This window comes from Bubalus bubalis, chromosome 3 (assembly GCF_019923935.1).
Source record: "Bubalus bubalis isolate 160015118507 breed Murrah chromosome 3, NDDB_SH_1, whole genome shotgun sequence".
In the NCBI taxonomy this organism is placed as follows: domain Eukaryota; kingdom Metazoa; phylum Chordata; class Mammalia; order Artiodactyla; family Bovidae; genus Bubalus; species Bubalus bubalis.
Window position 1 is genome coordinate 5,942,392 of NC_059159.1, and position 22,891 is coordinate 5,965,282.

The 22,891-nt window shown below is 51.0% G+C and overlaps 2 long non-coding RNA genes across 3 annotated transcripts; one reads left to right on the plus strand and one right to left on the minus strand.

Annotated features, from left to right (window-relative positions):
* The first annotated feature begins 3,651 nt into the window (after nucleotides 1–3,651).
* On the plus strand, nucleotides 3,652–12,136 carry LOC123332502. 2 transcript variants are annotated; one of them, XR_006549277.2, is made up of 2 exons: nucleotides 3,652–6,954; nucleotides 9,414–12,136. It is a non-coding gene; the product is annotated as an uncharacterized LOC123332502 (long non-coding RNA). The 2 variants fall into 2 exon arrangements; XR_006549276.2 differs by having other exon boundaries at nucleotides 3,652–6,910.
* On the minus strand, nucleotides 11,915–15,680 carry LOC123332503. Its single transcript, XR_006549278.2, has 2 exons — nucleotides 12,229–15,680; nucleotides 11,915–12,129 (listed from the first exon to the last, which is right to left on the minus strand). It is a non-coding gene; the product is annotated as an uncharacterized LOC123332503 (long non-coding RNA).
* Between the last annotated feature and the right edge of the window lie 7,211 nt (nucleotides 15,681–22,891).

Here is a 22,891-nt window from a genome sequence, read left to right on the forward strand (position 1 = left end):
CACAGAATTTTCCAGGCAAGAATACTGGAGTGGATTGCCATTTCCTTCTCCTTATCATCTGGTAAAGTTGGAATAATAATATCATCCTTGTAGGGTTGTTATGAGAGTTGAATGATAACGCATGAAAAGTGCCTCCTATAATACAGATGACAGAGACTCTCAAGAATTCGATTTCCCATCCCCTTCCTTCATCTCTATTTATAGCATCCCCAGAGTCTCTACAACCAGCCACATGAAATCCAGTTGAAGGTTAAAGTCCTACCAGCAGTGAGAACTTTCCCAAATTTATCCACAGCTTATCACGGATAATGGTTCTCTAAATGTTTGTAAATCATGTAGAAAGACTCCGAGCATGGCATCTTCAATTTAGAATTTCTGAGGGCTACTTCAGTTTCCTAGGGCTTCCCAGGTGGTGCAGTGGTAAAGAATCTACCTGCCAATGCCCCTGCAAGAGACAGGATTTTGATCCCTGGGTTGGGAAGATCCCCTGGAACAGAAAGTGGCAACCAACTCCAGTATTCTGCCTGGGAAATCCCATGGACAGTGGAGCCTGGCCGGCTACAGTCTACGGGGTCACAAAGAGTCGGACACAACTGAGAAACTGAGCACACGCTTCAGTTTCCTATGGTTTCATGGAAATTCTGCTTTCTATGATTTCTGAACATTTCAATGATGTTCTCCAGTTTGGGGGAATCATCTGATGAATAAGTCTCTTTGAATGACCTAGTATCCGGATGAGAGGAAAACTATGACATCATAGTTTCCAATGTCACCTTCTTAGTCTAGAGCATTAAAGCTGCTGCTCTTTATCCTTCCTGAAATGCAATTCTTGCAAACCTGGCTGCATGGCTCCCAAAACCGGACAAAAGCTTCCAGCTTTCCTGGGGCTTTTCACTGCTTTCAAATATATCTTCCATAAAAGGCAATCATGTTGGGTCGCTTTAGTGTCTTTTGGGAAAAGTCCTTCCACAGTGTTGGGTCCACCGTGAGCATCTCCTTCCCAGGATGTCGCGCAGTTACTGACTTCTCGGTTTGTGCTAGCTGATTGCAATGTTCTGTTTCTTATACCAGCAGCTTGCCTCATCCACAACGCATGAGGTGGCCCTGAGGCTCCAATTACTCAGCTCTCAAGAACAATGTCATCGCAGGAAGGAACAGTCCACAGGCTTTTGGAGAGCCCTCCGTCTGTCTTCGCAAGAGTCAAGTTGCTATCTGTGTGGGGCTGTCTCTACAAAGTGTTCTTGCCACAAGACTCCTGGGGGATTTCTCTCTAATGATGAGTCTTCTTCCCTCATGAAAGAGACTGCTGTTTAGTGTTTAGAACTAAAAATCCACTGTTTGCCAGTGAGTGCCAAGAGGCAGGCCTGAATCATGATGGACTCCCTAGCTGCCCACTCAGGCATATCAGGCTGTGTGCATCCACAGAAAGTTATCACCCTGATTCATTCATTCATTGAAAGTATATTTGAGTGCTGGCTCTGGGGAGACAGCAGAGGACAAGGCTACAAGAATTGGTTAGCTCTCAGGTGACCTTGGCTGAGGACAGGGACCAGGACTGACTGAGTGGGGGCTTTTCACAGAAGACTCACTACGTGCTAACACTACATCCAAAATATACTACGTATACATCTTTGCTAATCCGTACCACACAGATTATCCAGATGAAGACACCAAGCTTGCATGGGTCTTAAGAAGCAGAGCAGAGACTTTCCCAGTGGTTCGAGGGGTTAACAATTTGCCTGCCAATGCAGGGGACATGGGTCCAATCCCTGATCCAAGAAAGTTTCACACGCTGCAGGGCGAGCCCATGCCCCACAGCTACTGAGCCTGTGCTGCAGAGCTGCGCGTTGGAACTACTGAGCCTACATGCCCTAGAGCCTGTGCTCTGCAACCAGAGAAGCCACTGCAGTGAGAAGTCTGAGCACCGCAACTAGAGAGTCGCCCCTGCTCCCTTCAACAAGAGAAAGCCCTCACTGCAACGAGGACCCAGCACGGCCAAAAAAATTAAAAAAATAAAAGAACCAGAGCTGGGATCCAAACCTCAGTGGAAGTGTCTCCCTAGCCCACACACTCCTGCCTGATACATTCCAGAACCAGACATGGAGGCTATCGTAGCACCACAGACTGAAGGTCCCACCGGCCTTTCCATCTATAGAATGGAGCCCCCACATACATGCGCCAATTTAAAGAGGGCGTAGTGGGGAAGGAGCTAGGAGAATGGGGCTAACCTGCCTGCGTCTAGTTCCTGGTTCTACGCATTAACTTGCAGCCTCTCTGTGCCCCAGTTGCCTCATTGGTAAAGTGGCTCTTGTCCACTCATGAGTGCATGCTAAGTCTCTTCAGTCGTGTTCGACTCTCTGCGACCTCATGGACTGTAGCCTTCCAGGATCCTCTGCCCATGGGATTCTCCAGGCAAGAATACTGGAGTGGGTTGCCATTTCCTTCTCCAGGGGATCATCCCAACTCAAGGATCGAGCCTGTGTCTTCTGCATTGGCAGGAGGATTCTTTACCACTGTGCCACCAGGGAAGCCCCATCTAAACGTAAATATCTCCAAATGCCATCACTTTGGGCCTAGAGCTTCAACATAGCAATTCTGGAGGGACACAGTCAGCCTGTAGTAATGACTGGAGCATATTAAGAGATCAATAAATGTCAGCTCCACCTGTGAGGCATGTCAAGGTTGCACAAAAATCCTCCAGGCCACTTTCTTGGTCCAAGACCATTACACAGCAGGGCAAGGAGCGACCCATCTGCCAGAGAGCATGAGGTCATTATTTATCAGAGCTAGCCTTTATTTTGTATTTGTGGGGAGAGGTATTTTCTGGGGAAGTCAGTCCACCACTTTGTGCAACCTTAAAGGATGCCTTTTAAGAGGCTGCTTCTTCCTTCCCTACTTCCTTTCCTGTGGCTCAGCGCCTTGGCCACTGAGGTCATCTCTGGTTGGGGCGCATATCCTCCTCCCCGCATGAGCCCCAAACCTGAGAGCACTGACTCTTCCAAGCCATTTGGCGGCCCTGGTTGGTTTTATCACGGTTGTAACTCTCTGGAATAGCTGCCATTAAGCTATAGCTGGTGGTGCAAAGCTGGTGCTATTGTGTCTACTGCCGTGTTTTCATAAATGTCTATGGGCACTTATTGAGTGCCTACTGTGTATGTCCTATGGATGCCTACTGAGTTTTCTATCTCCACCACCTACCACCATCCCCACCATCACAGCAAACATGCCTCATTATCACCTCCAAATGGAAAGCTTGCCCCATGGTTCCAGACAAGAGGTCCCTGTCCTTCCCATTCCAGTGTCTGCTCTCTCTCTAGCAGTCTCCGCTCAGCCTAGAGATAAAACCTTCAGGGACTAGCACCCTGGTCTCACGCCTTGGTAAGCTGAACTCCCTCCACCCATGTCCCACTCTGTTCTTCATTCCCCAATGCCCTGCAGTCACTCTTAAATGCATCCTGATTCATAATCTTCTTTGGTTTTTTAAACATTCTGTATTGCTGTTCCCATCTTTACCTCTCTGATCTTTCTGTATCTCTGAGTTTTCTTCTCTCTTGAACACTCAGCTCTCTTGGACCCCTTCTCTGGTCATTGATCCTGCCCCACCTCTGCCACCGCCCATCCCTAAGTCTATCACACAACTCTGACAAACAACCGTTTCCATAGCCCAACCTCCCAACCATCTCCAGCCACAGCAGGCTCAGGCTCCCAGACAGGTAGCCCTTGAACTCCAGATTCATGGATGAGTTACTGACAGGTGTCTACTCCAACCTGAATCTAGGGACTTGCAAATGGAGAAGAAATTTCAAGTGGTGGCTCTACTCTGGATCACATTTCTGCTTTGAAAAGACAACAGGTCTGGTCTGGACGCCCAGGTAGTGAGTTATCACCCTCCACTCCTGCAACTTCCATTGAGCTGATTTCAAGTGGGCTTATGTATTGTCTCTGCTACTGCCAAAAACACCGCAGGGGCTCTCCAGCCTACACAATAGGTGTGTAGGCGCACTCCTGCACACGTGGGTGCCCGCAACCACCCCATCATTTTCCCAGGCTTATTTTGCAGTGGTATGAAAGAGCACAAAGAATTTCGAAGTCAGTTGTATTCTTCGCTGTTATTATTAGTTGTAGTGCATTGAAGAGGGACAAACAATGCAGCTCGTTCTGTCGCCTCTCCAGTCCTAGAGATTTCTTTTCGAGAATTAATATTTATTTATTTTTTTGTCACTGTGTTGAAAGAACTCAAGAAAGACTAATTACTCTCCTCTCTCTTTTAGCTGAGCATAAAGCTGGATCCGACAGTGAGGCTGAGTGATCTGCTACGGGGTGGTGTTTTTGTGTCTTGGCTTGAAGGGGAATCTTGATTGGGGAATCTCCTGAGTCTTTGCATGTGTCTTTGGGAAATTGTGAGCAGCACACCCGGCACCCATGTCCAAGGTGGCAATCAAGGCCCTGAGCGACAGCATTAGATGCCCATGTGGATGATGGCACAGAAGGACCCTCCAACTCCCATCTTCCCAATTTCCCCTTGATCCATGAATTTTTCTGTTTGGTGCAGAAATAGTACTCTCCGTTCTCAAAGCTGGGCACAGTCTTGTATAAAACCCACTCTACTGCTTCTGACTGAGTCTTTGTGCCCCAGGACTGAGGGGTGAGGGCCCTCGGAAGCAGCCTCTGCAAGTGGGTGGTCTTGACCCCACCCCCAATCCCCAGCCCAAAGTCCCCCTGCCCCACCTTCTCTAGACTGCAGTGATCCCATCCAACCATGCGGTGGTTTCACTCAGAAACTCTCCAGCGCTCACACTGCTCAGTGCGGCCACAGATCACGTGATACACTCACGAAGCCCGGGTCCTTCGTTTGCAAGTACCGAAGCTGAGCCTAAGATCCCCGTGGAAGAGTTTCTTAGCTGGATGAATCTTTAAAGGTCAAGCATAGATAGAAATTTCCTAGATGGAAGCTCAGAGGATCCTTATAGCCGCCCGTGGCAGAACTACTGGTTTGAAATGATTCCCTAGTGGCTCAGTGGTAAAGAATCCGTTTGCAATGCAGGAGACAGGAGACGTGGGTTTTATCCCTGGATCTGGAAGATCCCCTGGAGGAGGTTGTGGCAACCCCCTCCAGTACCACTGCTGGGAAAATCCCACGGACAGAGGAGCCTGGCAGGCTACGGCCCACGGGGTCGCAAAGAGTTGGAAGCGACTGAGCGACTGAGCATGAGCAGCACGATCTGGTGAGAACCCTGGAAGTTCCGAGGAGGAGCATCAAGTCTGCCCGCCCTCCTGCTCCCTCCAGCCAGGCCTTGAGCTGCCTGGAGCCCATTATGAGACAAACAAGGTGGGGTGGCCCTGGAGCTGGGAAAACACGTGTTCCAGCTCCAGGAGCAGGCTGTGCAACTCTGGGCCCAGCTCACCCCCTCTCTGAGCCTTTCACATTTGTAAAAGGAGGGAGTCGCACCAGATTACCTCTGGGGTTCCTACTGCTGCATGATTTTTATTGTTTTATGTTTATTTATCTTCGGCTGCACCGGCTCTTGGTTGCAGTACACAGGCTTCCTCTGGTTACAGCTCTCGGGCTTAGTTGCCCTGCAGCATGTGAGAGCTCAGTTCCCTGACCAGGGATGGAACCCCCGTCCTCTGCAGTGCAAAGTGGATTCTTAACCACTGGACTGCCAGAGAAGCCCCTGCATGATTTTTTATTTAAAAAAAAAAAACAAACAACTCCTCCATTTTGAGGAGCTCTGAGACGTGACAGAAAGCATTTCCAAGGGGGGACATCTGAGTTTCCTCTAGAAATTTTCAAGAGGGAAAATATCTACCAATAGGAAAGCAGCAGCAAGAGATATCCTTGAAATATGGGGCAAGGGTGGGGCCGGAACTGGGGCCCTGGACCACATACTCTCCCCTGGATCTTTAAACTAAGATCAGACATTTTCTACAAAACAGGCCACTGGACAGCAACTCAGCAACCCAGGGACGTGGTCCACTGCTTGCGTTAATGCTCCCTAATGGAGACACAAGGACCGTGTCCCGGCCTGCATTTCACTGCTCTGGGAGTGGGAGGGGTCTAATCCCCCCACCCCTGAGAGGCAGGACTAACCGCAGGCTGGAGCAAAGAGGTGGCAAGACAAGAGTAGGAACTCCGGAATCACTTGAAAAGAACAAATAGATCAAAAACCACAAGCAACATCAGCAGGTCCCAGAGGGCAAGGCAAGCCCGCAAATATTGATGCTGAAGCCGGTTGAGAAGTCCATCCAGGAAGGCCAGGAAATCAGGAAGCTGGCAGTCCCACCAAGGGCTATTCAGAGCCCCAGCCACGGCGACCATCTCCGCTCCTGCGGCTTTTTCTAATGGACGTGGAGCCTCCAAATCCCTCTTTCTGGGCCCCTCACGGGGCTGTTAACACTGTTTGCCAGCGAAAAAGTTCAGGAAGATATCAAACCAACTGTTCCGTGGCTTTCCTGCCCTGCTGCCTTCTGTAACAGGAGGTGGGGAGTGGAGCCAGCTGGCCCACCGCCCCCTCCTCTCTACTAGGGCTCCCACGAGAGGGGTCACCTGGCAGTGAATCAAGAAAAGAGTCTTTAGAGAGAAGGAGAGCTAACCGCCTACCTGCCTCTCTGCAGCTGCCAGCACTGATATGGGAGCCCTGTGCTTGGCGGGTCAGAGTCTCAGCTGAAAACTATTAGGGTCGGCGGCTTTCCCTGTCTGACCTCATTCCATCTCGGTGATTGGAAACTGGGAGGGGTCGTGGAGATCAATCCAACTCATTTCTTTGATAGTGAGCAAATACAGAAGTTTGGGAATGGGAAGAGATGTACCCAGAGTTGTACGGGCAAGAGAGCCAGAATAAGAAGCGAAATCTGCACAGGTGAAAATGCACGATAGAGCCTGAGATGATTCCAAGAGTCAGCAGACCCTGTAAGAGCCAAGTGACTCATCTCTGGGGACCCATCTAAGGGAAGGTGGGTACCTGGAAAAGCGGTGGGAGCCAAGAGCGCATGGAGGGTGGAGCTTGGCTGAGTGGGCGTGGCCTCAGAGGAGCGCCAATCACAAAAGGCCACTCGTCTTTGTCTCCTTGCGGCACTGATACACTTCCAGTGTGGTGGCTGGTAGTTGAGTGCTTCCAGCTAAGTGACGTGGTCGCAAAAGAGACTTGGACTTCCCTTTTTAAGGGATGCTCACATTCTTGGACCTACAAGGAGAAGGTGAGGTTGAGGGTGAAAGACGCAGAATTTGAGGAAAGTTATAACTTGAGTGCCAAAGAATTGATGCTTTCGAATTGTGGTGCTGGAGAAGGCTTGAGAGTCCCTCGGACAGCAAGCAGATCAAACCAGTCAATCTTAAAGGAAATCAACCCTGAATACTCATTGGAAGGACTGATGCTGAAGCTCCAATACTTTGGCTATCTGATGTGAAGAGCTGACTCATTGGAAAAGATCCTGATACTGGGAAAGAAGGATTGAGGGCAGGAGGAGAAGGGGGCAACAGAGGATGAGATGGTTTTTGATGGCATCACCGATTTAATGGACATAAGATTGAGCAAACTCCCAGAGATAGTGAAGGACAGGGAAGCCTGATGTTCTGCAGTCCGTGGGGTCGCAAAGTGTCGGACACAAGTTAGTGAGTGAACAGCAACATAGTCAGTCAGTTCAGTCGCTCAGTCGTGTCCGACTCTTTGCGACCCCATGAATCGCAGCACGCCAGGCCTCCCTGTCCATCACCAACTCCCGGACTTCACCCAGACTCACGTCCATCGAGTCAGTGATGCCATCCAGCCATCTCATCCTCTGTCATCCCCGTCTCCTCCTGACCCCAATCCCTCCCAGCATCAGAGTCTTTTCCAATGAGTCAACTCTTTGCATGAAGTGGCCAAAGTACTGGAGTTTCAGCTTCAGCATCATTCCTTCCAAAGAAATCCCAGGGCTGATCTCCTTCAGAATGGACTGGTTGGATCTCCTTGCCATCCAAGGGACTCTCAAGAGTCTTCTCCAACGCCACGGTTCAAAAGCATCAATTCTTCGGCACTCAGCCTTCTTCACAGTCCAACTCTCACATCCATACATGACCACAGGAAAAACCATAGCCTTGACTAGATGGACCTTTGTTGGCAAAGTGATGTCTCTGCTTTTGAATATGCTATCTAGGTTGGTAATAACTTTCCTTCCAAGGAGTAACCGTCTTTTAATTTCATGGCTGCAGTCACCATCTGCAGTGATTTTGGAGCCCAAAAAAATAAAGTCTGACACTGTTTCCACTGTTTCCCCATCTATTTCCCATGAAGTGATGGGACCGGATGCCATGATCAGCAACATAACTTGGATATAAATACAGACAACTCTGTGCCATCTGTTTCTCTCCAAGCTGTGGATGTGGTATAGTCCTAAAGATGAGAGCCATTAAACTTAACCTGTTAGCTAGGATCAGGCAACTCGGTGATTATTTGAACTTAGACTCCCTCTGTCTTTCTGCTTCTGCTGGCCTAGCACACAACTTCCATTTCAAGGCTCTGACTTGGCTTAACATGGCTGCTGGAGCTCCAGCCATCACTTTCCAGGCAGAAGGGTAGGAAAGAGTGGGAAAGGCATCAAAAGGTAGCATGCCTTTCAGCTGAGCCAGCTTCCCTTGAGCCTCCTGCCCAGACATCCCACTGAACATAACCACTTACATCCCAAGAACAGAATTTGGTCCTGTGGTCGTGCCTAGCTGCTCGGAAAACCAGAAAATGGGGGTTTTAGCTGGTTTCATCAGCTCCCCAAGTATAACAGATTCTCTTTTTAGGGAAGAAAAGGATTGGGCCTATTGAACAGAACCAGGAGTTCTGGCTTCCCCTTGGGTCTGGTTTCCTCTGTGTTCTGACTGTGCAGTTGTAACCCTGGTTTTCTACATCTGTGAAATGAGGAAAATCAAGGCAGGCTCCTCCCCTACCTCAAAAAGCAAGCATGATAATAAAGAACTTAATTAAAATTAAAAAGGATACAAAGGTAGCAAAGGAAGGAAAATAAGCTGGTTGGGGGCCAGGCGTACACAGGAGTGGAGCTTGGCCTGGCTCAGCTCTGTTGTCAACACTCCAGGGGAGCGGGCTAATTAAGGGCTCCCTGCTGCAGAGCCTTCGGAAAGGTAAGAATTCTTTGGAAATGTAACTAATTACCCCCTACCTGACTTTAAGACTATATTTTTGTGTCTTCGCCTCCTTCAAAAGAAGCGTTACCTGTGTTGCTGCCGGCCCAGGGGGACTCATGGTGTGGAACGGTTGGGGGAGTAAGGGAGGGACCAGGTCAAATGGGCAAGTGAGAAGTGAAAATCTGCCCACCTCCTGGTGCCCAATAGGATCAGCGTCCTCCCCTTCCTACCTTTGGCCCCAATTGTAACAGGAGTAAAACTGAGTTCTGTCCTCTTCCTCCCCACCCCATCTCTGGTGGAGATGCTAAGGAGCTGGAGGGACCAGGCTGGCAGATGCAACCAGGTGGCCATGTGGGACTTGAGAGAAGCTCTCAAATAACAGGATGACATCCATACTCCCAGGCACAAGGGTCTGCAGACCAATGGATGAGAAGAAAAATGTCACTGTCGTCATCACTGGAGGAGGAAGAGACAGGGCAAGAGGAAGCAGCAAAAGAGGAGGGACCACATGAAGCTCTGGTTTAGGAAGTTAAAATCAAACTCGAAGACCAGTGCCCTGCACAGGGCTTCATTCTAAGAAGATGCAATAAAGAGAAGGCAGTCAGGAGGGAAGATGGAGGGAGAGAATAAGGGTAAAATGAAGGCAGTTTGGCTATGTCTACAAAACCTGGGAGGATGACAGACCTTTTATTGAAACTACAGAATGTTAGTATGGACCTCCGTATGGAAAACACCTAGAGAACGTTCTTCCTGAGCTCACCTTTCCAGAGAACTTTAGCATAGACAACAGTGAGATCTGGGGAAAATCAGGGGGAACAGGCAGGGATTCTAATAGACAATGTGAAGAACTTCCCAGCTGTAATAGCTTCCCAGAAGAGGGTTCACTTGAAGGGGCTTTGTAGGATGGCCAGGAGGAAAGAGCATACCAGTCAAAGGCAACACCATATGTAAAGCCCAAAGATGTGAAATGGCCAAGGATGTCCAAGGAAGTGCAGTTGTTTGGGTCTGGCTGGACAAAGGTTTGTAGGGGGAGAGTGGCCAGGGATAAAGCTGAATCAATGGGCTGGTCCCACTCCTGGGAAAATCATTCAAGGAATATGGACTTCTAGTGAAGGTAACTGGGAGCCATTGAAAGTAGTAGCAGGGAAGCTGCGTTATCACCGGCACGTTTTAGGACAAGCACTCTGGCTGCAGGAAGGGAAGTGGACTTAGGAGACTTGCAGCAGCAACACAAGCTGAAGGGCCATCGCAAAGCTCTGAGAGCCCGAGTGGCTGCAGGATGGAGGGATAGAGGGCAGAAGGGCCCACTGGGTGAGTATGGACAGGACTAGGTGACTGGTGGGATGTGGAAGAATCTATGAGTCCTGCATTCCTGGTGTGGGTGATGGGCAGTGGACACCACTAACCAGGTCAGACATAAGAAGGAAGAAGTTTGACAGTGAGGTGATGAATTTACCTTCTGACGTCTCAACTGTGGAGTTGCAGGGGGACCTTCAGGTAGGGATGGCAAAGTGGTGGTTGGACACATGGGGCGGGAGCTGGAGGTGTGTGGGTCATCCATGTACACGTGACCCTCTGGTCTTTTTTTTTTTCCAACTGGACTGCACAACTTTCGAGATCTTAGTTCCCCAGCCAGGGATCGAACCCCAGTGAAAGCGCCAAGTCCTAACCACTGGACCACCAGGGAACTTCCTTCTCTCTGGTCTTTTAAATTGTGGGCCTGTTGCCTTTTCTCAGGGCCCCCAGGAACTTGGTCACATCTAGAGGAGGGTGGGCGAGCCACTTGGGGAGGAGAGACCCTCCTCTGGGATAATGAGAGAGGGTGAGTGGGAATCCCTAGGGAGGAGCCCCCTCCTTGCGAGATGCAGGTCTTTAGGACCAAGGAGCATCTCTCATGTAAGACAGAAAGCTCTTCATCAAGCTGTTCTTGGCCTGGCCCCCTTGGCTGAGCAACTGCTCACACATGGAGCTTAATGCTAACAAGAAGCAAATGGTCTTCCTAAGAGATTTTTGAGTGAGAAGCCCAGAGCCCTTCTTTGCCATGATGGCTATAGGAAGTGCAGGCTCAGGAATGGAGGGAGAAGGAAAGAGAGGAAGACTGGGGGATGGGGAGAGGGAGCGGCAATCAGCAGCGAGGACTCAGGGGGAGGAGGGGGCTGGGAAAACGGGATGAGGGAGACAAAGAGATATCAAGCCCTAGGGTATCACCAACAGGCTGGAGCAACTGATGAACAATTCAGACTTTGACCCGAGTCCTTCAGAAGCGCCCCACCATCTCTTTCAGTGTCCTGGGGAGTGCGAGTGTCCAGCCGGCTCTCTCCTGGACTCCCGTCTTTGTCAGACGCCCACACACACCCCATACAGTGTCCTCCGAGATGGTGGGCGGCACGGCCCCCTCTTGCCAGGCCATGTTTGCCATCCCTGAGCCAGAGACCTGCTGACCGGTAAGCCTGGGCGGGCAGAGTCCTCCCGCTTCTGCGGTAGAGAGTAGAAAGGGAATCAGCCTCTTTCTTTGGACTTGCTACCTGACAGTGCTGGGAAATCGCAAAGCTATTTATTCCCCTCTCCAGCCAGTGGCGTGCAAAAGCCCACTTGAAGGGACACCGCCAAAGTCAAGAGGCCTCCTCTGTGACCCGGGCCACGAGGCTCAAGGACCAGACAGTGCTTCAGACAGCAGCTGTGTCCAAGTGTCAGTCTGCGATCACCAACGCGGAGCAGGCGGCGACTTCTCAGATGAGTCCGAAAGGGACGGTCGGTCACATGGACCTTCCCGACTGAGGGTGGTGATGGGGGCGCCTCTGCGGGGGAGGAAAGGGGAGACAGAAGCAAAGCATGTTTGAGATGAGAAGGAAAAGACCAATTTGCCCTGCGAGGCAGCATCTCCCTCTCCATTGCAGAGACCGTGGACCAATTATTCCATCAAGTTCGATATTAGAGAAGCCAACTTCATTAGAGCTTCAAGGCGCATGAAACGTTAATCATGGAACCTTGATATTCTTCTGCAGGAGAGACTTACTCTGGAAAGGAAGGGAAAAAAAAATCACACTTTCATTTTCCTTTGAGGTTAATAGAAGGCTAATTTGAAAGCACTCGGTTAATGAGAAAGCTAAAAATACCTCTTGTAGGATCACATGCCTCAGTCCTGGCCTCGGCAGCCCCAACCTCTCCGGAGCAGGAAGCCGGCTTCGGGAGGGAGCAGCAGCCGGGCCCGCAAAGGACCAGCATCCACCGCGTCTGCGTCCCCGGATGCTGCAGGTGGTCCCTCCCGGGCGGCCAGGTTGCTCGGGAGGGAAGCCGGTGGACCGAGGGTGTAGGGAGAGGGACCGCCCTCCGGGGGCTCCTGGGACCACATGGCAGGGGCTCCCCGAGCCTACTGCTTATGAAGTTTACCTCCTGGTGAAGAACAGTAACCCCTGGGGTGGTCAGAGTAGCTCCCTGAGGGACTGAAGCCACAAGGGCAAGAAAATAATGGTTTGTGGAAAATGAAGAGAGGTCTGATTCAGTCTGGAGGATTCATGTGTGTGTGTGAAAGAGAGAGAAACCCAGAGAGGAATTTGATTTCAAAGAAGAGACGCCCTGAGGGCCGACAGCTCTGGAGCCGCTCAGAAGGAGAGAGGAAGGTCCCACGTGTCTGAAGAAGTCAACAGTCAAGGGCGCCGTCTCTTCCTTCATCCCCACTCCCCAGGCGTCCAGGTGGATGGACATGGCTTTGGACCTGGCAGGGCAGGGGGGCGCTCTCTCCACCTCCGCCCCGGACCTTGGGCTCCGGACGAACCATCTGTGGACCTCCACCTGGGCCTCCGTGCTCATGGCATGCTGTGATTCCCTTTGCTCTGCAGCCCTGGCTTTCTGGGGAAATGAAGAAAATGGAGCAGGATAAGGAGAAGGAAGGGACCTGTGCCCCACCCCACCCAGACACACACACACACACACGTTTCCTCCTCCCAGGGCCTGGTCTGCTCCCCCCTCAGGTGGTCTCACCAGCACTCCCCCCACCATGGCCCCGCCCGCTGTAGAGCTCCCATTGGTTGAAAGATGCTCCCTTTAAACACATGCCGGACCCCTTACTCCCTCCCTTACCCCCTAAACTGGACCCATCCGAGGGAAAGATAGAACGAGTACAGCCACAGGCAGGTAGCTGGCAGATATGGGGACCCCCCTCACACACACACACTCTGAATTCCTCTCCCCTGTAATTCCAGGATCAGGAGACCAAGGCCCATTCATTGATTCACACAACCAGCCTTTATAAAAGGCCTGCAGTATGCCTGACCAAGGACATCATCACCAAGGAAAAAGCACAGATGCTTACACAGGCAGAAAGAAATTAAACAAATAAATACATTTAACCCAGTATTGAGGAGTCTGGACATATTTGAGTACACATATGAAATGATTTTATGTGGCCCCATAATTCCCCCTAACTGCATTCTGCCAAATCTCCCTTTTCCTGCTCCCTTAAAGACATTTAGCCAAATTATACACATTTTCAGCCCAGTTGTTACAGCCCTCTATTTCAATATTGGTCTTCCCAGGTGGAGCTAGTGGTAAAGAACCTGCCTGCCAATGCAGGAGTTTTGATAAGAGGTTTGATCTTATAAGAGATGCATGTTGAATCCCTGGGTCAGGAAGACTCCCTGGAGGAGGGCATGACAACCCACTCCAGTATTCTTGCCTGGAGAATCCCATGGACAGAGGAGTCTGGTGGGCTACAGTCCATAGGATCACACACAGTTAGACATGACTGAAGCAACTTAGCATGCATGCATTTTCAGTATTTATTCCGATTTATTTAGAACTTCAGCCTTGGCAAAATTCAGAGCTCTGTTCCTCCAGGCTTGGCTATGGCTGAATGGATTGGGGTGGGGTCTGTGAGTCACCCCCTCCCTCTGATTCCCTGCCTGAGGGCAACATCTTGCTGCCGGCCTCTCTGTCTAAGTCTGACCAGCCAGCCCTGGCTCCTCGCTTAAGGTGGTGGGGGGACATGGGCCTGCAGGGACCCCCCCCCCCCCGACAGCATCATTACTTGGTCAGGGAGGCCCAGATCCAGCTTATTCCTTTCTCCATCTTCCCTTCCCCTCCCACGTCTCTTCCAGATGGAAACCTTCTTGTGGGGAGTCCCTGCAGAATGGCTGAAGCCCAGATCTCTCCTTGGGGTTCACTCCATCCAAGGCAGGGGCACACAACCTTGTCCATCAACGGTGGGAGAGCAGACAGGTCACAGCTACCCCTCCTGGGACCTGGGGCTGCCTCCAGCCACCCTGTCTCCACCCTGCTCAGGAGCAAGGGCGGCCAGAAAACCTGTTGGCCACGTTAAACGGCCAACCGGGAGCTACCTTGATGGGGGGGAGAGAAAGTTCCCCTGCTCTCCTCCAACGGGAAGGGAGAGACCAGGCTTCCTTCACACACTGCACTGGAGTCAGGCCAGCTTCCTCTCTCTGTCTTGGCCGATGGGGATGGAGGAGGGGTACAGTGATCTTCACGGTAACGGGCCAATGTTTATGAAATGGCACCTGCTTTCCAGGCAGAATCCGTGATGCAGGTCCTATTGCAACCTTCATCTTAGAGGCGAGGAGACCGAGGCACTGGAGGGGTGACGCAGTGTCCGAGGTCACGCAGGATGTGCTGGAGACCCTCCCAGGCTGGTCCTGGAGCCACGCCCTGGGCACTGCTGCAGGGGTGCTGAGGGTCCTGGCCATCCTTCCAGGATGAGTTTGTCCTAAAAGCAGCGCCGTCTCTGAGAGGCTTTTAAGCAGAGTCAGGGCAGACCCTGAAGCCAGGGTCTGGAGAATTGGGTCAGCCAAGGTACAGGCTACTCACATGCTAAGGGGCCACCTTGAGCCCTGGCCTGTTTTCCTGCAGCCTGCCCAACCTCATTTCTTCAGGGGGTCTTGGGAACGCTCATGAAGTGACTTGAAAGGGCTGTACGGCCCCCTTGGACCCTGCAAAGGGAAGAGCAGCAGGGTCTTCCTGCCTTGCCCTGGCCCTCGGGTGCACACAGCTCCCTGGAGAATACATTATGCCTCTGAACATAGCCCAGTGACATGCAACTGATCTTCTGTGGATGATTAGACAGCAGCACAGCTGAGGCCTAGGAAACACCAGACAGATGGATGCCACCCCCTCCCCATCACCTCTCCTGCACCACACTGCATGCCCTGCCTCCCAGGAAGTGGGGAGGGGGCCTGGGCGCTGGTTCTAGGGCAGCCTGGAGGGAGGAGCCAGCCCCCTCCTGGAGCACAGAACCCAGGGATCACCCCGGTGCTCAGACAGAGACTGTGAGACCAATGAGTCCAGGATGCAGGCTCCTGTAGCCGACACACCCGGCTTCAGTTCTGATTCTGCTCCCACTCCTAACAGCTCCTGACTGCTTTCAGATGTCACCCTATTTCACCTCCCGAGCAACCCCATGGGGAAGGTGTTCTCCCACTGTATGATTGAAGAACCAGAGGCCTACGCTACTGTTTCCACACCAGAACTAGAATTCAGACTGCTCTGATGAATTCCAGAGCTCTCAATCCCTCTGCCGGCCTGGAAGGCAAATCGCCCAAGCTCTCCACACCCCCATTTCCTCGTTGGTAAAAGGGTGGAATCAGTCCTCACTTCCCTGAGCATTGAGAAGGTTCTGTGTTGACGGAGAGTCTGGCACAGTGCTTGAACATGGTTGTATTCGTGTGGGTTTTCTAGAGAAACAGAACCGACAGGATGCATATATAAATAGAGAGAGAGAGAGATGTATTTTAAGGAACTGGCTTATGTGATTGTGGAGGCTCATAGGGGAAGGCGGGAAGACTGGAGACTGGAGGAAGGCGTGCAGTCTGAGTCCAGTGGCTGTCTGTTGGTGGACTCCCCTCTGGCTCTGGGGAGGTCAGTCTTTGTTCTAATCAAGACTTCAACTGATCGTGTGAGGCCCACCTGCCACCCACCCTAGGGAGAGCAATCTGCTTTGCTCCAAGTGCACTGATTTCAGTGTTCATCTCATCCAAAAACACCTTCACAGAAACGTCACAGAATAATGTGTGATGAAATTTCTGGGCACTGTGACCCAGCCAAGTTGATGCACAAAATCAACCATCACAATGGTGAACATCCCTGCTATGGTAGCCATTCTGGGTAGAGGTACCACCCCCTGCCAGCAGCACCCATGGGTCCTCATCATGGGATGTGGTACCCATGACGACCATTTGTGTGTGCATGGTGGGTCCATGGGAATGTGTGCGTGTGGAAGGGGAGGGCTCATGAATGAACACATAGGCATGTACACAGTTCTCAAGGTGTAGGACACCCCCCCACAAGGGGGTGAGCCAAGCTGTGTGCAGACTCTGGAACAAGAGGGGCCACTTCACTGACCCATCAGGTCCCAGGGAGTGGGGGCAGTTGAAGAAGGTAGCTAGAATGTGGTACAAATCCTGACTCCTGGCCATGACCCTAGATAGAACACTGAGCCTCCCTGAGACTCGGTTCAGCCTCAGCAAAGCAGGAATAATGAACCCGGCCACACAGAGCTGCTGGGAGGATGAAATGCACTAATGAAAGCAGCTAACTGGGGCCAGCCCAGCTCCAGCGAACGTAAGAGCCCTCCCTCCCCAACCTTGCTGATGAGAAGAGCACGTCCAAAGCAAAGCTGAAACTTAATTAGGATTGGAAAAATGTGAATTCCAAGGCTTATTAAATTCATGATATTTTTACTTACCATGTACCCAGAAATATATTTAGCAAAGCAATTTACACCATCACTGGCTGATGGATTGTGGTTTTCCAAGTTGAGTTTTAAGATGTAAATGGGCTCCAATCAGGGCTTGGCTGTGAGAAGATGCTCCCCTCCCATCCTGTCCTGGCCCTTTGGGCTCCAGCCTCACCTGGGCAGCCTCCTGGGGTGGACAGATGGCCCTGAGCTCCTACCTCCCAGGGAGGTTCTGCTGGGAACGTCTCTGCCTGGCAGGAGAGGGAAGGGGTGGGGAGCAAAGAGGCAATATAATAACAGTGATAACAACCATTTATCAAGCACTTACCATGTGCCAGATACTGTGAGCTTCACCACGGGTAACTCACTCACCCCTCCCAGCAACCCCAGGAGATAAAGAGCACCTAGGCACCTCTTCTGAGCAGCTGTGTGACTTTGGGCATATGGTCTGACCTCTCTCTCTTTCTCTGCCTCAGTTTCCTCATCTGCAAAGTGAAGATAATAAGAGCTATATGTGATAAGCGCTAACCACAATTCCTGGAAATTAGTCAACTCTCAACATGAGACATCAGTGAGTCTATGAAGCGACAAATCTCTTGCTCAAGATCAAACAGCTGGCAAGCATAGAATCGGGATTCAGCATCAGGTGCACAGACTCTGAAGCTCTTAACTGTAGGTGGGGATGGCCCCACAGTATACTGGTACCCAGGCCAAGCCTCTCTCATGTCATCTGCCTTTTATGTCTGAGTTTAAGGACGGAGGAGTCAGGGACGAGTCAGTGAGGTTTGATAAAACACATCCAGGAAACCCAGGCAGGAGTCGCGTCTTGGTGATCTGCCGATGCTGCGGGAGATGGAGGCTCACTCCCCAAGGTTCAGGCTACCCCGGGGCAGGTTGGCTGCCAGCATCCAGCCCGGCCTTTCCTCTTTGGTTTGTCTCCGTCCTCCCTGCGGAGTGCCCTTGCCCGAAACAAGGGCTTGCTGGAGCAGGATGAGCAGCTGGCCTTGGGATTTTATTTACTGAAATGATTTGCTTATGAACCAGCATGTTAATGCGAAACTGAATATCACTCCGGCTCCGATTAAATCATCACAGGTTCCAAATGAATTGAATTGACCGTACACAGAACCCTAGACCGAGTAAGGCTGGTGAGCTCAGGTCCTCCTGCCCTGGCTAGCAACCCTTCCCCAGGAGAGCAGCTGGATGGAGATGTTACTGGGGACCAGGAGAACCCAAGGGGAGTGACAGCGCTTGCCTCTGGAGGAGGGAGCCAGGCCCCAAAGGATACTGCCCAGCTCGCTCCTTCTGGTGCCGCTGCCAGGCCTCTGCGATTGCATGTGGAAAACAGCCCCTCTCCCTCTCTGACTTCCTTCTGAGCTGCTCCCTTACTTCACTTGTGCTTCCAAATGACACCTCTGCCATGGAGTCACCCTGGATTTTCCCAAGTGGAGTTACTCCTTCCCATTACCCTCCCCATCTGTGGTTTTCTTAGAATTACACACTCTTCCGTTGCTCCTTGAGCCTGAAAACTGGAAGCTCCTTGAGAACAGAGACCTTTGTCTTGGATTGTCTCCAAGACCAACACCAAGACCAAGACCAAGACCAGTCTGTAACAGGTCACACCAGCAACGGCTGCGTTCTCAGCTGTGGAGCTGAGCCGTTTCCTTCCTTTGACCTTGAGAGGTGTGCTATAATGGGTGTGGGCCCCCACTCTTTGTGGCTGGGTTTCTCCACTATAGTTTACCACAGTGGGGAGTGGAGTGACCCTGGAGAGGCTTAGCAGTGGCCTGGCTGAGGGTGACTTTACTCTAGCCCCAAGGCTGTGAGCTCTGGATGTGGATTCGTGAACTGTTCACCTGGTCATCACATGCGCCAGAGATGAGCAGACACTGCTGGGGCCTCTCTGGAGGTCACCCAAGACGTGCACCCTCTTATTTCTGGGGGATCACAGGAACCCCAAACAACTAGGCTTGCCTTTGCCCCTCCATCCCAGGGTCATCTGCCCCCATGTGGTCTTTCCCCTCCAGAAATGACAAGCACCTCGCTTTTTCACCTCTGCAGGCATTAAATAATAATAATAACATGATAATAGTGATACAAAATAAAGTACTTTTAATGTGGTTTTTATTTTCAGGTTATAAAAATAATACATACTGATTGTAGAAAATCTTCAACAAAGCAGAGAGGTGAAACAAAACTAAAATCATATAATCCACACTAGAAGTAAACACTATTAACATTTTGGTACATTTGTATTAAGACTTTTTCCAGGGCTTCCCTGTGGTCCAGTGGTTAAGACTGCACTTCTATTATAGGAGGCACAGGTTTGATCCCTGTTGAGGGAACTAAGATCTCACATGCCACACAGTGTGGCCAAAATTGAAAAAAACAAGAGACTTTTCCAGAGTATGTGTGCACCTATGTCTCCATATTATAAAGCACATTTAGGATCACGTCATGTATACTTTTCATTAGCACAATACTGCAAACCTTTCCTCACGTGACTAAGGGTTTTCAGACCTCCCCCAACAGCAGCCTCATCTTTTCTCCTTGCGTTTTGGTCATTCATGGAGGCCAGCAGAGAAAGCCCAGCCCAGGAGGGAAGGGAAAACCCACCGCGCATTAACAGAGTCAGCCACTCATAAAGTTAAACATGTAAAAGGCAAAGAGATGTGCAGTTAATCAAATAGTCGATTAGTCCGAAGGTTGAAGGAGATAGAGCAGTCGTTTCAATCTGATGCTTTAAATGTTTAACAAGCAAAGTCACCTCTCTTGTCCTACCTCAGTAATCCCACCTCTTTCGGGAATCTGACATCCTGAAATCTTGAACATCACGGACCCCATCCTGACTTGCTCACCCCTCCGTGAAAATCCTTTTATTTTTACAGTGTAAATCAGCCAGTAATCAACAATTTCTGACCACCCAAAGCTCTGGGGCTGGTGCTCAGAGAAGTTTCCTCTGGAAGTTTGGTGAAATTTACAGCCCCACCCCCCACCCCCACACACAACCTGCTTGCGGGGGTTTGGGGGGGTTCTGTGTGTGCAAGGGGTGGAAGGGGTGGTCATGGTAGAAGGTGGAAGCTGAGACTCTAATCTCGAATGGAAGAGCCCAAGGTCAAGCACTGGGGACTAGCATACAGCTTTGGTGACCCAGCCACAAATTCGAAACAAATGGAACAACTCTCCAACCATTTCTGTTTCACTTTTCCTCAGCGGTTCTCAACCACTGATTCTCGGAAGATCTGAGGCTGTTCTGGTGGTCACAACTGGAGAAGGAAGGCATCCTGTGGGTAGAGGCCACGGACGCCGCAAAACACAGCACCACTGCACCGGAGGACCGCAATCCAAGTGGCAATAGGGTCGACATAGCCAATCAGGGTTGGAAAAGGAAATGGCAGCCCACTCCAGTATCCTTGCCTGGAGAACCCCATGGACAGAGGAGCCGGGTGGGCTACAGTCCATGGGGTCACAACGAGTTGGACACAACTGAGTGCCTGAGCCCACACACATGCAACTGAGCAGGGAGCTTCCAGTGGCTCAGTGGGTAAAAAGCCCTCCTGTCAATACCAGAGACGCAGGAGCCTTGGGTTTGATCCCTGGGTCAGAAAGATCCCTTGGAGTAGAGAATGGCAAACCCACTCCAGTATTCTTGCCTGGAAAATTCCATGGCCATAGGAGCCCAGTAGGCTACAGTCCATAGAGGTGCCAAAGAGTCGGACATGACTGAGTGCGACTAAGCAACAACAGCAAATTGAGCAGGACCCACTGGCCATTCCGGACAGGCCTTCCCTCTTATCCCCTGCTTTAGCTCCTCTCTGAAGTACCTAGGTAATAGTGTTTGATGCACATTTCCTGCACTGTTTTGCAGAGGTGGAAACCCCCCACCAAAGGGAAGATGTTGACTACTTGAGGACCATGAACACTGGGCCCCAGGCCTCCTGGAGCCTCAGGACTGGTGGACGGAACCCCTGTGACACCCTCTGCTCCCCCTCACCAGCCGATCAGAGGCTCATGCACAAGCTAATCACACACCCTGTGACCCACCCCCGCAGTGACCCCCACCCTCATCACCTGCCACTTAAAAATGCTTTTCCAAACCTTTTCGGGGAGCTCACCACCTCATGTCCTTGCATGGCCCTGCAATAAACCTCTCTCTGCTCTACACAGACGTTTCAGCTTGTTTGGCCTCCCTCCGCAGCGGGCACACGAACTTGCATTCACACTGAGGCCGAGGCACCTGCTAGTCCCTATGATGTACACGCAGAACCTTCCAGATTCACAGATGCACATTCTCATGAACCCCAAAGGCAAGCTGGGTGGCGGAGACTTAGCCCCTGGAGACCAAAAGCATAAACGGACAGAGGCCTTCTTGGGCGGAGCAAGGCCTACCTGCCTTTGAAAGCATCGGACATGCTCTGGGGAGCAGGCAGCCCTTGGACAATTTTGAAGGCTGGAGAGAGGAAGAGACAGAAGTGACAGGGTCTTGAAGGGAATGTTTTTTGAGCATCAAAGAGATTTGTTCTTCTTGGGGCTCTGTCGACCACCCCAACTCTTGAGATAACCGAATGGCCACTTGCTATTCCTCCATACCTCTTGAAGTGTTGCAAGAAGGGAGACCCCTTCCAGGGACCAAGAGTGGGCTCTTGTCTAACACTCAGAAATGAAATTTCCGAGGAGACACATGAGCTGACAAAGCAAGAGACTTTATTGGGAAGGAGTGCCGGGCAGAGAGCAGCAGGCTATGGGAACCCGGGAGAACTGCTCTGCCACGTGGCTCAAGGTCTCGGGTTTTATGGTGATGGAACTCGTTTCTGGGTTTTCTCTGCCAATCACTCTGACTCAGGGTCCTTCCTTGTGGCACACCCACTGCTCAGCCAAGACAGATTCCAGTGAGAAGGGTTCTGGGAGGTGGAAGGACACGTGGTGTTTCCTTTTGACCTGTCTCAAATTCTTCCTGTTGGTGGTGGCTTATTAGTTCCACGTTCCTTACCATGACCTCCTGCCATAAAATAACTCACATAAATGGTTACTGTGGTCCCTGGCCATGCTGGGCGGTTTTGGTCAGTATGTTTTCCCTAACAGAAGGACTGTTAAGTTGACTTACTGGTATTTGGAGAGGCCGTCGCATTAGGTCACAGGTTTTACGGCCACACCTCTGCACAGAGGGCAAAGATCAAGGGTCCAAGGAGGCAGCATGTCCTCTACTGGAAATTGGAACACAGAAATGAGCCTCTGGCCTTTATCTCCCAGCTCACCTCCAGGAGGGCCGTTGTCTAGGCAGCGGCTCCTGGTGGTAGACATCAAGGTGATGTCACTCTCCGTCTCATCCTGGGAGCTTCAGAAAACAAGCCAAGGCTTGAAAGCCAGGTCACCAAGTTCCACCACCTCATTTTTCTTCCTTTTTGGTATTCTTGACACTAAGCACCACCTTGACTAAATGCTGACTGCCAAGTATTCGTGCATGGCCTGGAGGGTTAAGAAGGGGGCAGCCAGCCTGGAGACTTTAACAAAAGGCCCAACCTCAAGGTGGATCTCAGGGCTGGAGAGAGAGAAGTCTGCTCTCTCATCCCACAAGAGACACTTCTTCTATTGTCAGCACATGAGGATCGGGGTTTCCTGATTGCATTGGGGGAAAAGGCCATTCCTTCCCTACTAATATCTGAAGCCTTTCCCAGTTGGGCTGATTCAAATTTTAACTACGAATAGAAGCCCATGAGACCAGAATATGGGAACAGAGGTAGAGCTAAAGAGAGACTCCAGGACAGGATAATTGAGTATCAAGACAAAGAGATTCAGTTCTGTTCAGTTACTCAGTCATGTCTGACTCTGTGACCCCATGGACTGCAGTACACCAGGCTTCCCTGTCCATCACCAACACCCAGAGCTTACTCAAACTCTTGTCCTTCGAGTCAGTGGTGCCATCCAACCATCTCATCCTCTGTCGTCCCCTTCTCCTCCTGCCTTCAATCTTTCCAAGCATCAGGGTCTTTTCAAATGAGTCGGTTCTTCACATCAGGTAGCCAAAGTATTAGAGTTTCAGCCTCAACATCAGTCCTTCCAATGAATAGTGAGGACTGCTTTCCTTTAGGATGGAT